Source organism: Ixodes scapularis, unplaced genomic scaffold (genome assembly GCF_016920785.2).
Source record: "Ixodes scapularis isolate PalLabHiFi unplaced genomic scaffold, ASM1692078v2 ptg000060l_1___fragment_1__unscaffolded, whole genome shotgun sequence".
Lineage (NCBI taxonomy): Eukaryota > Metazoa > Arthropoda > Arachnida > Ixodida > Ixodidae > Ixodes > Ixodes scapularis.
The window spans coordinates 341,620-361,525 of NW_024609901.1; positions in this window are offsets into that span (position 1 = coordinate 341,620).

The following is a 19,906-nucleotide window of genomic DNA, read 5'->3' on the forward strand; positions in this document are numbered from 1 at the left end:
AGGATATAGTCCCCGAAGGAAACGGAATGTTCGCCAGGAGGACGGATGATAGTTTGCTTGTCTTGGGGATCGGCGAGACTCTGCCCAGTACGGCTGAAAGTGTTGACAAAACTCGGACGAAACTGGCGAATTTGTTTAAAGTGCCACGAACGTTCAGACATTACATAATAGAGCTTCGCGCGTTGTGCGAATGCCAGTTAACGAATGTTTTGACTCTACTTCACCCAACTATCTCGTCAAAAATGATCTGTTGACATTGCACAAGTCCCATTCACGTAATTTGCCTTCGCGCAAAAAATGAGCATTTATCCAAACGCAACACCTCCAAATACTAACATTATTTTTCCTTAAATGAAACTCAAGAGTTTGTAGAAGACGCGCTTTTAACACCGGAGTCTCGCAGTCAGAATAGGGAGTTTTCGTAGACCGCGCTGCCCCCTCCGCTAAGCGTTCCGCAACGAAGAAGTTGCTACTGTGCCTGCGCGCCGATAGCCTTGACTGCAAAGTTCCCGCTATCGTAGCGGGTTGCGGAGGCCCCCTTGCGGGACGGCGAAAACGATCTACGAAAACTCCATAATAAATGGTCACTTCAATCGCTAAAACTGAGTCACCGAGAACAGGTCGAAGTTCGTCTCTGCGTCTCCTCGTAACCAACCTTTCTTGGTAGTCCAATGTCCAACTCGAAATCCATATGACTCACTCGATGCACGGCACATTCCATTCAAAAAGCACATTCAGGGGCAGTATCCAGACGCTTTCATGCCATCGTCGTTGGTATTTCAGATAACATTCCAGATGAACAACGAAGAACGAACCGCGCCCGGACGTCATTGATGTCCACACCCTGCTAATACAAAACAAATGCGAACTAAAAAAAAAGGCCCCCGAGAAAACTGAAAAGAGAAAGAAAGAAAGAGAAGAAAAAAGGAAACGTGCTGGCTTCTACGTCACTTGGCCGGCGTGTTAAAATGGCGACCTTCGAGCTTCTCCTGTCCTTCGGGCATTGGTGTATCCGTGTGTCGTGTGTAGTGAAAGGGGGAAAAGAGGTTTTCGGAGAAAAGAGATTTCCCCTTCCCCTCCCACCCTTTCCCCTCCCACCCCGCATTCCTCGCTCACGCAGGGGGAGGCCAGATGGGGCAGAGATGGTCCGTCGGGAAAATGGGAAGGGGTCTTTGTTTGAAAAGAACCTGTTTTTAGTATAGCCTTCGTCAGGACTGAGAAGCTGGTCGTCTCCGATCATTACAAAATCCGGTTTGGATTCGCGGTGCTGCAACACTGTACTTGATGTGTTCTGAAGTCACAAGAAAAGGGAACTCGATTAAGGTATGTCAAAGTACTTTTGTTTATGGTATACTCATTACCTGCGGCTTCAGAAAGTGTTTTATTTTAAACACGTTCTCTAGCTTCCAAAGCACGCGCCATGCTCTATTCTTTTTGGCACCATGGTTGCTTATTTTGTTACGCAGCACAGAGACCTGATATACCATCTTATCGAGCAAAACGCCAGCTCTACCGATGACTTTTTTTGTGTTTTGCAGACCCTGGCAGGATCGCTTTACCATAAAGGCCTGTTCACACATGCAACAGAGAGATACTAGCATAGCGCTGACCTAGCGCTAACCGCGTGCTGACGGGAGTTTTCACCAGCTTTGTATCGCACCGTCAAAAATGTTGCTCATGGCAGACGAAAAGCAGTTCACGACACGTGAGCGCTTCGCTGCGTGTGAGAACCGGCCTTAACGGAGACATTTATTCGATTGTACAGACATCCGCTTTGATGGCGGGAGCTCGTTCCGTCACTTTAAAGCATACTTTGAGCACGCACACGCTGGGTCTGTAATTTGCAGCGAACGGTCTACTAAACATATAATATTGCGGTGGTCTGCTGTCAACAGATCGCATGTTAAATGTGAACCATTGTAGCACTTTTGTAGCCTATTTGGTATTTTTATATATGTCTGTTATATCTCATACTTTAGTTGAGCGATCGGGTATTTCACGCTGCCCCTGTTGCTAATAGTCCAAATTCCTCGAAACAGCCAAGAAGCTGCCGGTGCCCTAATAAACGGTGCTTGGACCACGACCGGTTTGGACAGACGTCCCAGTGTTCAAGCCATCGTCGACGCAAGTGCACTCTTCGGAATTTGGCCTTATCGTGAAGTCCACCGCTCAGGAACTTCGACTTCAGTCATCCTTGAATCTGATGTGTATCTACAAGGCAATAAAGCTATGTTTAACCTGAACTGCACAATTTCGTTTTGGACATTTGTGGCTCGGGACCAAATGTAAAGGATAAACCTTTAGTCCCAGAGGTCTAAATCCAAGGGCGCAACGTTTAGACTCAGGGGTCCAAGTGCAAGGGCCTAACAGTTGGTCCTCGGGTTCATTTGAAACGGTGTAACAGTTAGACCCAAGGGTCCAAGTCCAAGGGCCTAACAGTTCGTCTTCGCGGTTCCATTGAAACGGTGTAACAGTTGGTCCCAGGGGACCAAGTGCAAGGGCCTAACAGTTGGTCCTCGAGGTGCATTTGAAACGGTGTAACAGTTAGTCCCAGCGGTGCTAGTGTGAGAGACTAATGGAGGGGCGCAACTGTTACTCCCCTTCTCGTTAGTCCCCGAGGGGACTAATGGTTGTGGCAACGCACTTGCTCCCTTCGGGGACTAAGTCGCGCTCCCCTTTTTCTTAGAGTGTAGGAGCCCTAAACTCGTCAAACACAATGTTTGAGCCGAAATTTCGTGGAGCGCGCCGATTGGACGCTGGCGACAGAAGTAAGTCACCGTCGTGATAGTCCATTCGGTGCGCTCCGTGAGCTTCGGCCCCAACTTTGACCATGACGAGTTTAGAGCCCTAGGGCTCCTGAACTCGTTAAATACAAAGCTAAGGCCGAAGTTGACGGGGCGCACCGACTGGCCTATCACGACGATGACTTCGCGCTTTTTTATCGCCGACGTCCAATCGGCGTGCTACGTGAAGCTCGGCTCCAACTTTGTGTTTGACTAGATTGAGGCCCCAGGGCCCTAAACATGTCAAACACAAAGTTGGAGCCCAAAGTGCGCGGACCGCGCCAATCGGAATCGGCTAAAAAGTGCGAAGTCATCGTCGTGATAGGCGAATCGGTGCGCTTCGTCAACTTCGGCTCAACAGGGTGTTTGACGAGTTAAGAGGCCTCGATGAACGGAAAAGCGTATTTTCTCGAACGTACTCATGGCACTATGTCGAACAGCCTATTCTTAAGAAGTTTTGGTATCTTTCGCAGTAACACCCTCTATTCCTAACACCGTGGTTTCACCTTACGTCCAACCGCAGCGGATGCTGCGAGTCATCGGAGGCAGCTCAAGGCCGCGTCAGCTTCGTGTGGCCATTGAGAGGGAGCGCAGCACTGAGCAGAAAGCATGGTCACGTGCCACATTCGCAAAGCTTGATTGGCTGAGATAGATTGTAGCGTACTCTGCGGCCGGACATAAGGTGAAACGAACTGTCGGCGGCGCTGCTTGAATCATCTAGGGATGACGTTTGGGGAGGAAAGGCTGTGGCCTTCCCTTCCACGTTGCATTGGCTGGAGCCCCGGGGGTTCGAAAGAGATGCACTGACTATCTGACCGACTGTAGACAGACAGGGTGTTAACAAATAAGTGAGCGTGCCCCCTCGAAGAAGGCCTACGCAGGAACTATGAATTCCTGTAATGATTGTGCGCATTCTTCGTACTGACAGCAGCGACATTGCAGCTACGTGACGTCAAAGCAGCGCGTTGGTGCATATGAGATGTTCGCTGCACTCGACACGCGTTGTGCCGGCGAAAGTGCACGACCATCCGAGCAGACGAACCGTGTGACTAGACCTCGGAAAGTCCGCTGTGGGTAAAAAGAAGGCCATTTCCAGCAACAAAGTGCTGAGGAGGAGGATCGTCACAGATGACGTGCGTATGAGGCACGGGTGAAGAATCCAGAAAGCGAAAATGGCGTGAAAATCTTGAGAATCGTGCTCGGGAGGCGGTGCAGAAGCGACAACGGCGTAACAAAGATAGTCAATTACGCAAGCGGCAAGCTGCTGTCGCTTTGACAGATGTGACGCGGCAGCGTAAATGCTCTCGGATGATTTTTTTTTTTAATTATCATTTTTCTTGTGTTTTTGCACAGCTCAATCCTACGGCAGTACAACTCAGCTCACGAATGGATACGAGAACCGCGTCACTCGGACTGCTCCGGCTCCGAGTCAATTCATTGGAGAATATTTCAATTTCCTTTCCTAGCTCATTTGTGCTGGATATAAATTCAACAACTATAACAAGATGCATGGACCGCACGAGATCGGATATGTTAACCTAGGCGCGTGTTTTTTGTGACGAATTACCAACAATTTATCAAAGAAAACATCCGACAGACTACTCAGGCCGGAAGCCAGATGAGCGGACTCCCAGCGATTCTGTTGAAAAGCTAGACACGCTGAATCCCTCGCTTTATTGATGAGGTCCCTATTGGAAAAACGTACAAGAAACAAACCTGCCGCTTTTACAATTCTGGTATGACACCACCATAATTTCTTGGTATTATGTATGCAGCTAGTTTGGTTTGGCGTTCTGCATAACTGGAGATACCGGCACCGCTATGGCTCCGGGTCTGTCTATACTGGCAGCCAGTTTGCTTGCCGATATGGTTCCGTGTGGCTGGTATGATTTTGCGTCCGATGACGTAGGCGACCGCCGTCTTTCCAACAAAACGCTTACACCACAGGACCACCGTTATAACTAAATCATACATGCAGAAAGACGACCGCCATCTTCCAACAAAAACGTCCATCGTTCACCACCGGTATCGTACATACACCATGTATGTCGAAAAAGAACATAAGCCGCGTTTACATGAATGCGACTTAGTCGCATTGAATCCAGTTGCCGCATTCAATATATGGTCATGTAAACGGCATAATGCGCAAAGCGCATCGCATTTTGGAACGGGAAGGATAATCGCAAGGCGCTCGCTGCGGGAGCGAGTGAACAGCTGAGAACATGGCGGCGGCCAACCTCTTCGGCGGCGCGGAGAGCGGTCCCGCAATTTTTTTTCCCGAGAACAAACGCAAGCTTTTGTTGCGATCATAAGTAAGCGGAATATAGCGGAGCTGCTCGGTGAGGGCGGCCCCGTCCAAACCTTTGCGAAGTACGACTTGCGCTTCCGAAGGGGTCACAATGACCTCAGTGCAAGCACGAATGACACCGAGAGCTCCGAGCACTGTAGAGCACTGCATGGTAGCGCAGAACGAGCAGCTCCTACTTCGGTGCCGTTCCTGGCTGCGCAAGAGCCTCTCGGACTCGGGGTCCGGTTGGTCCGGTCGCGATCGGCGAGGTCTGGCGCGGCGAAACGCGGAGGCTTCCTCAAAGCGTGCGCACACACGTCGCCTCTCGTTCAGAGTGAACCGGCGGCCCGGCCTGGAGTCCTAAACGCCTTGGTTTTGATGCTTCTTCCGTCTCGCAACTTCTTCACCAGCACCGAAGACAGCGGACACGATCTTTACTTTCACTGAATGCGTCGAAAGGACTCCACGTGCGATGCACCGGAAAACGTGGTGTGGCTGGTGCCGGAACGGAACTGCGGAACTTCGAGCTTTGAGTTAACGTGCACGGCAAGAAACCGATCGTAACACCAAGCCGCGGATACCGCATCGCCGGTCGACAGCGGCAAACGGCCCGTTGCTCGTACTGGGCAAACTCGGCGTCTTTTCGTGGCCCCTCGCGTCCTCGCAACCAGCCACAAACTCACCAGCCCGCAACCGTAGCGACCGTAGCCGGCGTTGGAGAAAACCGAAACCGAAACTTAAGGCTTCCGCCCAGTGGCTTCGGTGCTTCCGCTGCCGCGGACTTCGCGGCTTCCACTTCCGGTCGTCGCGGAGATGGCGAACAATGGCGAAGATAGCGCGATGTGGTTCGTTGGCTCGTTTACGGTTACGGGACAGATGTTTGGCGGTCCGTTTCTACTGCGTCTCTGGTTCTAAACTCGACGGCGCCTCTCATAGTTCAACCAGGTGTGGTCGGCCTGGGTCAGCGCGGTCGGCTCGCCTCGTCCGATCTCCGGACCGCCGGCGACTTCCGAGTTCTTTAGGCCTGGGATCCGAAGGCGTCTGTCTCCGTGAAACGGTAAGCGAATCTCGTCCCGTTTTCGTTCTACTTTTAAATTACGTTTGGTGTGCTACAGTGTAAGCATGCGTGCCAAGTGTTCGTGACAATTTTGAACTAGAATAATTGTGCTTCATTGCGGTTTGTCATTTACCGCAAATGTAAATCGAGCAATGAACGAGGAGTAAATCGAGCAATGAACGAGGAGCCATGCTTGAAAACGATGTATGTACGATGTTAACTTCTACCTGTGCGGCTTAAAGAAAGTCAAGACTGGTTACGGTTGGATGCGAGGCTGGTCCCAATGCAATGTTAAGCGCTTAGAGCGCCTTTCTGAACGGCATGTAAGCAATATAGCGATCAACGAGACGAGCGACGGCGAGAAGCTACGAGTGCCGGCGCCGAGCGACGAAGATTTCTCACTCCCGCTGCTTGCGCCGCTCGGTTCTTGGGCTTCTAGAAAACGTCGCTCATCGCCTTGGTCGCTCGCACCAATCGCTTTCATAATGTGTGTATCGTCGCGCGGCCGGTTTCTTCGAATGTAAGTCGACCTTTTTTTTTTTCTTTTTTTTTTTCGGAAATTGTGACTAAAGAATTTTGACACCTGCATTCGCGACCAAATTTTGCAACCCTACCGGAAGCATGAAGCTATCGAGTCACCGAGCCGGCGTTGCCGTAGAGCCGCGCCGCTTCTTGTTTCAAAAAGCTTTTGGTAACCGAAATGGCTCGCCGCCCGCGGTGGCCCGTGCCGCTCCTCGGGCGTCGGATTTCGACATCGCGCCTCTAGCGTTCCCCTTGCTGGGCAACGGGGAAGGAGAGGAACGCGATGCGCCACGCACTTTACCGTCCATCCTTGCAAACGCGCACAAAAAAAAAAAAAAAAGTTACTTTTGTTAGTTGCTTGAGGCGGCTCGGCTCGCGTGTTGCTCATGGCGACACGGCGGCTTTGCTTGCGTCTTTGTAGTTTGTCTTCCGTCGCTTCGCACCTTTCGTTTCCTGTCGTCATTTTACAACGGTGTCAGTGAAGTATTGCTGCGAATATGCGAGGATGTCTACCCAGCTGAAGAAGCTTCGGACGACGATGACATGACCAGAAGTTCTGACGGTGATGAAGTTTTTGGCATCGCCCCGTGATTTAGCTGAGAGTGATGTAAATAAAGGTTTGTTTCTTTCTTTTGCCCAAAATTTCCCCTGTTCTTCAAAAAAAAAAAAAAAAAAAAGTCGACCTATATTTGAATTATTTTTTTTTATTCTCTATGGACCCAGTAAATAGGGTTCGACCTATTTTCGAGTAAATACGGTAACTTTAATTTTTATTTTGGTTTACGTCGGACGCGACTCGAATGCTTGACAGTTACGTTGGGCGTAACTTTAATTTTTATTTCGGGTTCCGTCGGACGTAACGTTAGACACTCCGTTACACTTAAGGAAAATAGGGGCTGCTGGTTCATCATATAAACCAATCATTTGTGTTTAAATAAAATGCATCACTGCCCTCAAAAAAAAAAAAAAAAAGATACTGCTATCCTAGAGTTTATGCTATAGGAATGTAGCGCTTCAGATAAATTTGTTAATTTTTACTTTTAGTCCTTGCCCCCTCCAGATACCACATCTGGCCTAAAGCAGTGTTCCGGATCTCCTTCCAAGACCTCAGGCGGGTCGTCATTCAATCCATGAGTCGGCGGCGTCTCATGGGCGTGTTGCTGTTGCTTACTGGATGGTGCTACCGAGGGAAAAGTGGTCATGCTTGGGAAAGGCAAGTATGGCCGCCGTAAGTATACATATTGTCTTTACCTTTGCTCGAATCCACTTTTAAGAAATGCACAGTTCGCATGTGTGCATCTCTCAATGTTTCCACAGTCGGCTGTGTTTTTTTTTTTTTTTTTGAGTGCTTCAACTCTGTTAGCGCTAGTTTCTCTAGATCATGCAAATGGGATGCAACACTAAACCACATATGCTCTCGCAACAAACAGTGCTGTGGAGAAGCACAGTGGAATTTACTCTAGCTTTATGATGCAGCACAAAATAGTTGACTCCAAGTATAGCTACTTTTGTGACTCCGTTTAACCAAAAGCTCTGCCGAAACAAACTTGCCGCCTTATAGGTAGTGCAAAAGAACCTCGCGTGCCTAACCTGGAGAAGGGCATTTTTTTTATAGGTCAATTTTTTCTTAAACCAATACCTTCAGCCTCCTTGAAATGTTAACATCATGTGACACACGGAAGAACAGTAAACTCTTTAATGTTGGCGAACCTTTAATTTTCGTGGCCTTTAATTTTGCAGAATTCAGTGGCTGCGATTATGCGCTCTGTGACCGATTCGAGAAGACATAGGGGCCATGAAGATAAGGGGGTTTTACTGTACATCGGAGGAAAGAGGAAGTCACTTTTGTTTGTATGCAAGAGTAAAACCAACAACAACAATCATGGTGTCGACACTTTGTGAGCCTATCTGTGTCTATTGAATGATATCAATTTTGTTTTAGTTCGTTTAACATTGTTGCCTGTACACTGTGGGATGTCGTCTTCAACACGAGCAGTGGTTTTCCCTGAAGCAGGCAGCATGGACGCGTGCCGCAGCGCAACATAGTTCATTTGCAGGTGGTACAGCAGGTTGAAGGATGGTTGGCACCAGGGCCGTAACCAGGGGAGGGGATAGGGGGTTCTGAGCCCCCCCCCCCCCCAAAATTTTTTTCTGGGTACGGCCCTGGTCGGTGCACTTGCAGCCAGCCGATTTTAATCTCCACCTCTGCGCACGCGCAGTGGCGCCGGTCGGCTACCGGATACCAAACCGGGACCGGTTCTCCGGTTTGCTGCAACTTTCCATTATATACCACCGATGCACATGATTCATAGGCGAAAATAAGACAATAGACACTTTCAAAATGGCCGCCGTTGTCTCCGGAAACCCCCCCGAAATTTTTTTCTGGGTACGGCCCTGGTTGGCACAATATGGGGGAATCACAATTCAATGTTCTACCTCAGGCGTAGACAAGATTTGCTCATTCTAAATCATTTTGTCTAAAAATCGGGGATTTGCGATGAATGTACCCGCATGGTTGGAAGGGCCAGACAAGCCTTGTGAGCGCTTCGTTTTCTAGCGTCTCAGTCCTGAACCCACTCACGCACCACGTGTGTAGATGTTCCAATACATGGGACCACTTATTTGGAAAATGGTGAATGGCAACTGTTATCTTTATCAGACTTCTGTATTATGGTCAAAGTTGGACTGCATATTTGCAATACTTTTTCTCACTTAAAAATATGTCATACTAACATATGTAGAATAGCCGATGACAAAAAGAGAATGGCTGGGCGTCCTCCAGCACGTGCTTGTGCTTTTCACCCCACTTTGGACAGATGTGCTCGCTCCAGGCTCATGAGGCGCTGAAACGTCATCGAAGGTAGCAGACGGGCTGGTGGTGGAACAACGGAGACTTCTCCCTGCCTTCCTCATGCTGTCAGTGAGCGTGTACCTCTATACTCTAACTTAGGTTAACCTGCACAGAGCTGAGGAGAATAGGCTTGGCGAGTGCCCTTACTGCATATGCATTTGTACAGCTGAGGCACTTTCTGAATCAAGAACATTGTGTATCTTACCTTCAAAAACACATCATTTTGGGGGTGCAAAAGGAATTGTAAGGCATATCTTTGTTTGTATTGTCCTATTACGCATCGCAGGCACGTAGCCAGGGGGAGGCTTATGAGGCCCGGCCCCCCCCCCCCCCCCGATATCTTCCATTTTGCATGGGTCCTCCTCTCCCCCTCCCCCTCATACAGCATTTTGTTATGAGTGGGCCCCCCCTGAAACAAAATCCTGGCTACGTGCCTGACGCATCGACTCCAACTTAATGCGGAGTCGACCCACCTTGTTGATAAATTTAATGCCTGCCAGGTAATTTGTTTTGCATTCAGTTAATATATCAGTATTCAGTTAGGTATCCCAAGTCATTAGTCGTTGAGATGCAGTCTCTCTGTAAGTCAGTCATGTTTAACATTCATAAAACTGCTTGTCAAATAATGGCACTGTCGAGGACATGTACTTGGCTCGAGCAATCGCTGTCCACAAGCTGGTTGTGTGGATACGGGCAGCAAACATCCCGGTTGAAACGTCCTTCCTCGCAATGTAGCTCAAGACTAGGTCAGGGCCCCACTCACAAACGTCTATACTTTGCATCTCTTTAAGCTGGACCACTTTTGACACTACAAGCCATTGCAGCAAAAACAGTGTGACACATGATTATAAGCTTGACGTACCATGGCGTCCAACTTGAAGGTCACATGGCTTGCAGCTTCTACCGTGGTTAACTTTAAACTGAGATAGTTTGGAATAATGCTCTCGGTTTTTAGTGTTGCCCGGCACGGTTAACAATATGGTGATATAGTGCTGCATTGAAAAATCTGCATTCGTGACTGTATCACCTTATGAATGCATACTAGCTATTAAACTCTCCATTCTGCAGAGAAATGAAATGCACTTTGCTTCCAATTGCAGCTACTTCTGGAACTTCATGGTATGAAGCACCTTATGGCTGCAAGCTCTGACCGATCTTGTTCTCTGGTCTGTGCAGGCCCATTGCAGGGAGTCACTCCGAGAGCCTCACCAGAGGTTCCTGCCCGTGGTCGTTCTAAATTTTTTTTCTTGTAGGTATGCATCCTTTCTGTCTTTCCCTAATGTACTCGGGCGTTTTCTTTTCATTGTCGCAGATTTGCCTCAAGATTGGTTCAGCACAGAAATGGATGCTGTACAACTGTATCCCGCATATTTTGTTCAAGATAACTTTTCTTTGCGAAAGTTAGATTTTTTTATAAAGGTTAGTCTTTTTTGTTTTTATTTACAAATTTATTTAAGTTTCCATGGGCAACACTAAGACGTTATGCCAAGGGCAAGGACAAGTTCACTGCTCTAACTTGTTCTCAACTGATTGCAAGAAATTTTGTTAATGTCGTGAAACCTCTTTCCAGCACTTGCTTTGCAGCATGGAAACAAATTATACATGGGACATACTCTTTTTTAGACTGCTTGCTCATTCTGCAGGTCTGCCTTCTATAGATGTCGTGCTACTGGAGAGCAGGCGAATTCGATTGTTGGTTTTGCCATTGCTTTTTTTTAGCCATTGTCTTAATAGTTCTTGTAATTTTAAAAATTTTCCTAAAAAGCAAGTCTGCAAGAATATCTAGTTTGACTAGTTAGCTGAAAATAATGATCTAGTACCCTTTAGTCAGTAAAATAGATAGTGTATGCCGCTGTTAGTGTCAAGTAGAGATGCACGCTTTTTAGGCATTTTGCGCAGAGTGGTACCCATTTTTATTGGTTAGCCTCTTGGTGCGCCAACTAAACTCTTTCTATCCAGACACCTGCCCTTTGCTTTTATTTGGCAGGCTCTGGCAATAAAATAATATAGTGTTATTCCTCGGTGGCTTAAAAACCTAAAGAAAGAAGTTTCTCCATGTTTAAACGCAAAGTTTTATAAAGGCAAAAATGAATTAAGCCAGTAGCAGACGACACATAGCCTCAACAGTGCTCCGCGCCAACAGCGTTGCGTCAAAATAGCGGTCGTCTCCTTTTTGTTGCCTTCTCTCTCCCTCCTTCGGCGCTCTCCTCCCTTTCCTCCTTTCCGCCACCTTTGTCACCACACCCACTGGCTAAACTCTCCCACTATACGGCTCTGCATTGCAATAGTAGTTTTTTTTATAGTCTTTAGAGTTAAATGTGAATATCTGACAGAAATCTCCCAGGTTGGGGTGAAAGAGGGTTAAATGAATGCATTTGATCATTCGCCTTAATTCAGTACCCATCTTTTCAAGGCCTGTGTGGCCTTGTCCTGGGGTGTGTCTATGACTGTGGCTGTGAAGGAGCAGTTTTTTAATAGGTACAAGTACAAAGTATAAAAGCAAAAGGATCTATGTGCTGATCACGAAAGAATATGCTAGCCATTCTAATGTAGCTCTGCCAAGTACTTGATTGTGATTTGTTTTTATTTCCAGCTACTTGGTTGCCTCAAGATCTGGGGATCCTAGTGGCCACAACCTTGGACTCAATCTTCTTCTGTGGTCCGGCCAGGACCATGGGGGAGGTAATCCCAGCAACAGGAGCATCACAGTATCTCCCTGCTTGTGACTTTCGATTAGCATCACGACAAGGGAGTCCTCATGCCACCAAGTGTTAGGTATGCTACTCGAAATAAGCATTCTTACCTATTCTTGAAGTGAAACAGCAAAAGCACTGCTAAGCCTAAAATGCAAAAAACATTCAAATCTCGGGTTGGATGGAGTTCCAATTACAAAAAGGCGTCTGCAGACATGATTCACATGTGAACTTAAAGCCCACGGATGTAGGTTCGACGGAGTCACAGAAATAACTTCCCGCAGATGGCTTCGCTAGTGCTATACCCAAACAAATTCTTAAAATGATCATTGTGTTACGTTGGTGTCATCAATCTTATGTACCTACCCCACCCAGCAGTCGGGAGATTTGAAATATAAAAAAATGGGAACTTGCACAATGTCGGCTCTGCAAAGATAATATATTGAACCGAGCATAGCACGTTCAACTTAAGAAAGCAATTCAGTGCAGGCCTAGTTTTAAGGTTCACATATTTGTTACTGCCCTTCATAATGAAGTAAAAACTGCTGAAGTTGTGGCCCACTACAGGCTTTCTATTAGTGTTAAAAAGTGTTATGGCAGTTTGAACAGCTCGCTCCAAATATTTTCTTGAAATGCATAGGTTTATGGAAATTATTATGTGGATGTTTGCAGACAGTCATGGTGAGACCATTCTTTAGTGCCAAGTGTTCCACTTATTCAGAGTTGGTTGAGTCTGTAAATATTGTAGGTCACAAATTAAATTTTTATGGTATGCAATGGGCACAATCATCCGTAATGACTAGCTCTACCTAGGGGAACTTTATACGTTTACTACGGCAAGATGGTTTCGCAAAACTAAGTATTTAGTTTATTCAACTCCTGCACTAAGCTTCTCTCTAGAAACTTTTTATATTCTTTACGATGCTGAGTTAGGATTCTGGAAGTAGTTTTTCTAGAACTACGCTAGACATTTCCAGTTCATAATTTTTCTCGCCAAGCATTCGAGAGAGCCAAACCCTGTAATATACGGATGGAACTCGCAGAATGATGCGACTGGCAGTTTGAAACATTCGGCACTGTAACAGTAATAATGCCATGTCACTTGCCTATGTAATGCTCATTTTCGCAGATCAAACTGCTTTTTCCGTCTGCACTCATTTTCAGTGGACTCATTCAGCGAACTCGCACCCGAGACTGCAGCGCTGGGTTCTGCGAAGTAATTTGAATGAATATAGATGCAACAGGTTTCTTTTAGTGTGCGTCTAACACGTATTCTTCACATTGAATCTGCTACTGTATTTATGACCGTGTCCTTAAATGTATCCACATTCCAGCTTATTTTTATTTTGACGTTTGAGTTTTCTTCAGTACTTTTCTCAACATCGGTGCTTGTTGAGCCGTACTCAAGACCATACATCTTGTCTTTCCCTATTACATTAATATATAAAACTGTTGATGCCGAGTGAGAATTCAAGGTACCGAATCTGTCATGCGAGTTAAATAAGAACCAATAGAAAGCTCTACAAAGGAAATTTTGTTAAAGGAGGCTGTATAAGCAATAAAATAGCACATGCCATGCTAAAGAAAAAAAAATACAAATTCTTGTTAGGTAGGCAAGGATGACACTGCTGTGCTGTTTCTGATGTGTCGCAAAAAAGTCTGTGCCATACAGTGTTCCTTATGGAAGTACAAACTGTCGAATTCAAAGCCCAGAAGTTTTATTCAAGAATGTTTCTCAATACAAATGTATTTAGAGATCTGAGCCACTGACTCATACATGACTATGTGGCGAACATTCATTTTCATGTGCATTATAGTTTACAAGGTCTAGTCTGCATTGATTTATTGCATTCATGCTGAAACTGGGAGGGGTTCTTTGGGTATGAATAAAGATATAAACATTTCTTGAAATCAAAACATTTGAGAACGGACAAAAGGAAGGATCTGAGAACCTGATCTTAGACTCTCTTTTCTTTTTCTTATCTCTAATTTTCACTTTATTTCACCTGATGCATTTAGTTTTTTTAGCGCAGCTCTTAGCACCCGTTTCCGCGCTTTGCGGCATCGCGGTCGGCGTAACCGCCCAACTAAACTTGGCAGGAAATTGAATTAATGTTGCGGTCATGTGACATTAATATTTCCGCTAAGTCTAGCTGAGAAACTGAATTTTTTATGGATTACATGACACGGTCGTGCGACGTCATTTTCCCCGCTACTTTTAGCATGAAAACTGCATTTGTGTTGAGGTCATGTGACATCAATTTCCGCGCTAAATTTTGTGGAAAACTTAACCCGCTAAATTTAGTGGGCAAATTTTCCCGCTAAATTCAGGGAAATTTTTCGCTAAATGGGAGGGAGCAGAAGAGTAGGAGGGTTAGGGGGTGGGGGGTCATACCCTTCCATCCTCATCTTCAAGATCTGTGCTCTAATTTCACATTACAGAGAATTGTAAACGTCTCATATTTCATCTCATGTTTATTCAACTTTTATATTGCAGGTGCGCTTGCAGAACAAATCTGGGTTGTGCTGATTCTCTACGCACAAGTTAGGAACTCCTCAGTGGCAAGAGTGGGAGTTTGGCCTGACAGCTCAAGGGACACCATTGTTCAGTATTGAATTTTTAATTATCTTCTTTTGAGCAAAGTTAAGCTTTGCTGCATGCAGGTCTTCTAAAAATAAATACCTGCAACCAATTTTACCACGTCACAACATTTTGCCTCTGCTCTTAGTGCTCCTGGTGAGCCTCGGATAAGAGCTTTCTGGTGTGCAAACATCATGCTTGTTTGAAACCACTCACTGATGTAGAGACTCGCTGACATCCAGCATTCCAATGAAACGCTGGATGTTTACAAGTCTTTCTTGAACAATGCAAGCGGGAAAGGAACCATACAATCGTATCGTATTCGGGGACATTCTAGAGAGTGTTTATTTGTATGTTTTTCAGATATTTTTAAAAAAGCCGTAAAAGCTACATTTACGCGGTCTGTGCACGTGAGTTGCGTGTCTAAGGGGGAACAGGACCTTGGGCGCAGAGATGAGCTCTGATAAGGAACTGAAACCTAGAAACTCGTCCAAATAAAGCGTTTTTACAGAACGCGTAAAAGGCTACCCCTGCATTATATCCTTCTAAAAAGAGTTGATTTTGTGGTTTTCAATGACTCAGCAAGTTTCTAATTGAAACCATATTTTCATTTTCACTAATTAAAAAGTTAATTAACAAATTGTATTTAATTATCTGACTGATCGATACGATTAGGTCCCTACACTACGTACGCCTGGCCGTATAACTCGCCTGGACAAAACGCATTGATTTAGCTTTCACGACCTTTCTAAACATATATGTAAAGCTTAAAACTAAATCGCCCTGTACAACAGTGAAAAGGCGAAACCAGCATGTTGGAGCCATATGGCTCCACCGTGCTGGTATCACCTTTTGCCTGGTATAGGTTGTCCCATATTACGTTATGCATGTATGGTTCCACATGTTTCCGCCATATTCCACTACGCTGGTATAGAATGTCCCATAATACGACACGCTTGTATGGTTCCGCCTACCTGTATCGTTCCGCTCTAATCCACTATACTGGATCCGCCGATTCGCTTGTATAGGATGTCCCATATTACGGTTACGCTTGTATGAGCCTTTTCCGTCGTCTTTCCATCATCAAAATTTTCCAACAGGGGTGAGAAGAAAATCCAGCTCGGTTTTTAATTGAAGTATATGGGCGCTCATTAAAACTAAAACTAATTTCTCTTCTATGATCTAAAGAGAGCAAGGATTTATTGGTGTTACTATCTTCAGGGAAAAGCTAAATGTCCTCATTGGTCCTTCTAATTTGCAGTAGTCAATTTTCAGTACTAGGGCCCAGAGAAAGGAACCATTGTAAGCCTTTTTACTACGTCCAGCGAGTTTATACCTTAATTTCTAAAAAAGTATTTGGAACAAAATCGCATTAATAACATGAATAACATTTAGAAGACCAACAAAAAAAATATTTAGGAAGTATCTTTTCATAATTCAGCGAAGGAATTCAATGTATCCCACGAGTATCATTTACCCTTTTCATCGTATAGCTCTTGTTTTAGGTTGAATGCTCTCTTTTTTTCTTCACCGTACCGGGAGCCTTTCGAGCGGTTTCCTTGAACGGTCAAGCTTAAAAGTAAAAATATTTTGATTAGATCACCCATGTAGACTTAAAAAAGACGTAATATTAATAAATTACTGTATAGAGAATAAAAATCATTACTCTTTAAGAGCTTAGAGCCATATTTTCCATGTAGTTATCGTTGCAAGTTTCAAGGCCGAGGGACCAGACACGAGATTCTTTAAGTCAGAACATTCTCCTCACAATAGGGGAGGAGGACGCTGGCGACAGTAGATAAGGTAGAAGAGCAGAGAGGAGGAAGAGGGGGAAAAGTTGAACGCGGAACTGGTTGTCGGTCTTTAGGGTGTTAATTTTTCATATCCAAGAAATACAGTCGGCAAGCAAACGTTTGCGGGACACGGGAGCGCCAGCCGAAATGATTTGTTGCGCCTTCTGACGGCCAGCGGCAGCTGTCAAAACCCACGCTTTGAGAATGCGCTTTCTTTGGTGCTCGCAGTCAAGTGTATTTATTTTATTCGCTTCCGTCCGACGCACACGAGATAACAGGGAAGGGCAAAAGGTGCGGCGAAACAATATATAGAGCCCGCGAGCTACGTCACCTACTCCGTTAGCTGAGGCAGACGTGCAAGATGACGGCTTACAATGCGCCATCTTGTGCCGGGACCGGCTATCTCGTACGCGCCAGCCGGAAGCGAGTACAAGAGACATTACTGCCTGCACATAATGACGCGCATGCGCAAAAGTGTGGTTCTTGAGAGCGGCCCGCAGCCGACTGAAGGCGCAGAGGCGGATTCTGGTTGCCGTTCCATAGAGTAATAATATACACAAGGTAAAAAGCGGATACTGCCATAGGCCCAGCGGCCTAGATAGACGAGTGACAGCTAGCGCTACCAGCGGGCGGCATTAAACATGATCTAGTTCCGGTTCCGGTCAAGTTAGTTTCGGTTTCTGTTTGGGCGTTTCTGCTCCGGTTCTCCGGTATCCTTGTCCTTCTCTTTCTCCCCATCTTTCCTCCTTGCGTCGCTCCTCGCTACCCTCTCGGGAACTCTTCGACTCCCGGAGCCGCTTTTTTGTTTTTAATGTTGCCGCAGTTTTATTTTAGTTTTTACGATATAATCCGTGCAAAATGTGTAAAAATAAAATATCTACTTCTCAAGACAGATTCGTATATCTTGTTTGTTTGTTTCTTCTACTGTAAAACATTGAAGTTACACAACCTCCACATTGACTCCTGACTGGTGGAGCATTTTGGGGTCAACAACACTGAGTGGTTCGAAGATATTTTATTGGACCAAATTCGTATATACAGGATTTATTTCAGACGCTCTATATGTTCTATAAGGAAGAGATAGAAATACTCGCAGAAATAAATGAATTTGAGGGAGTTCGGTATATCGTACACTTCGTAATAGATTTTTAGCGGAACCAAGTTAACAAAAATGTTCCACAGGGAACATGTTGAATGGTCCATTCTCTTTCACGCCGACTCGGGCTCGGGAAGTAAGTCCAGATATAAATAAGCCATCGCTATCATTACCAGTCAAAGCAGCATAATAAGAGTGCAAAGCACACAGCGAAGAGTACGAATTCCCAATTCCCGGCTATTATAAAACATACGAATCGGCATAGCCTGAAACACACTGCGGGTGAGCCAATACGAAACACTGAGAACTCTATTCGGAATCTGACAAGATGCAACGTTCCTAAACATTCCTCGAAATACATTTGATCAGAAAGGAAGTTTGGCTTTAAAAAACCGACTAAAAACTATTGAAGGTGGATACGAAAGTAAATACATTTTCTTTCTAACATCCCTATCATCTATACACTATTTTCCATAGAAATTCTGTAGAAAGTGGATAAATACTTTTGCAAAAGGGCCGTGATGCACATTTGCTCGAAATAAGGGAAACAAATTTTTCAAGTGCAAGCTGCACCGCTTAATTAATACGCACTATCTGTTTCTGATTTGACAACCACGTCCGTTAATACACTATTAACAGCTAAACTTGTCTAGGTGCTTTCCAGCAACTGAAGAGTGTAACCAAACTTTTTCCAGGTTCCGGTTAAGAAATCGAATATGCCAAAAGAAGCGTCCCTACTGAAAAAAATCGTATGTACGAGAAGTTCATATGTGTTTATCGGACACGAGAAGAAACGAGATTCTTATTTGATACGAGTACTTATAAGAATCCTCGTTTCATATGAGAAGCTATATAAATTCTCGTTTGATATGTGGACTCGTATGATTTCTCATTTGATACGTGGATTCGTATGAGCTCTCATTTGATATGAGAACTCGTAAAAGTTCCCATTTAATACGTGGGGTTGTACGAATTTTAATATCGGAACCTGTACATATTCTCGTTCAAAAATGAGGGCTCATTAAATGAGCAGGTCATAAAATTCATTTTAGGCATTTCATGTGGTATCCACATATGCTGGCTGGACAAATGAATCTCTCAGAAAGTCATGTTACCTTTATTTTAGGCAAAGCCCGCTCTGCAACAGGGAAGTAGCATGATTAGGTACGCGATGCTGCCACCACTAGCTCGCTTGTGGGTGCCTGCGCTGCCGCCATCGCTGCTGCTGCCCTCTTCTTGAGCTCCTTCTTCACCCTGCTTCTCTTATCTTGCAGGTATGTTGCAACGTAAGAATTCATTTTGGCCATTCTTTTTTTTACAACTTCTTCTGGCCCTTCACCAATGAAGAAGCCAAAGGCCACTGAAAAACGAAAGAATAGAAGGCACAACTATTACAGTCCTACACTATAATTAACTCACATAATGGGAATTATGTCCTATATCAAACCAAAACTTATCGATCAATATGCATGAAAACTATATCTCGAATAACGAACCCTACATCGGATATGTCGAAATCTCGAGTGGCGGGCCGCACTCTCCTAATGCATGCATCAGGCTTCCCCGCTGTACACCCGTGGAAAGCGGTGCGCTGTGCGCGCTCCTGATATCATGCAGTAGGCTTCCCCGCAGACAGTAGTGGCGCGCTGGCGCCTGCGACGCCCGCGCTCAAGCACATGGTACCGAAAGCACCACGTAAAACGCAGCGGAGTAGTCATACTCGTTCATTGAATAGACCTACAACTTTTGGGTCACAGAAATGTTTAGAGCATTCCTTCGACAAGGTCGAAGCAACGATTGCCAATTTGAAACCAGATCTCTGCGAGCTCAAGAAAGCGTGGAGTAGGCTGGCCTTTCTGTAGGTGCCAACCAGTATCCATGGGTGAGCTGACGGACATCCAAATTACCGCCGAGTTTGTCCGCAAGCGGTTCGTGCACAAGACCGTAAAACTTGGTTGTGTAGGCATTAGAAACATTGCACTGCACCACTCCCAACCTGGAGCAAATCAGCGTCTCATGGCGTCTCTACCGTGAAATTGCGCACGCAGAACTAAATAGGGTAGAGACGGTTAAGAGTGCCGTTGCAAGGTATGCTATAAGCTTAATAAACAAGCTATGCTGAACGTTTCCTCGAGACCCCAGTAAATGAAATGGTTTCAAATAAGAGTTATTATGAAAGAACAGCCACGCAATAGAAGCTCATTACTGTGCCATCTGCACTGCATTTACACAATTTTCGAGCT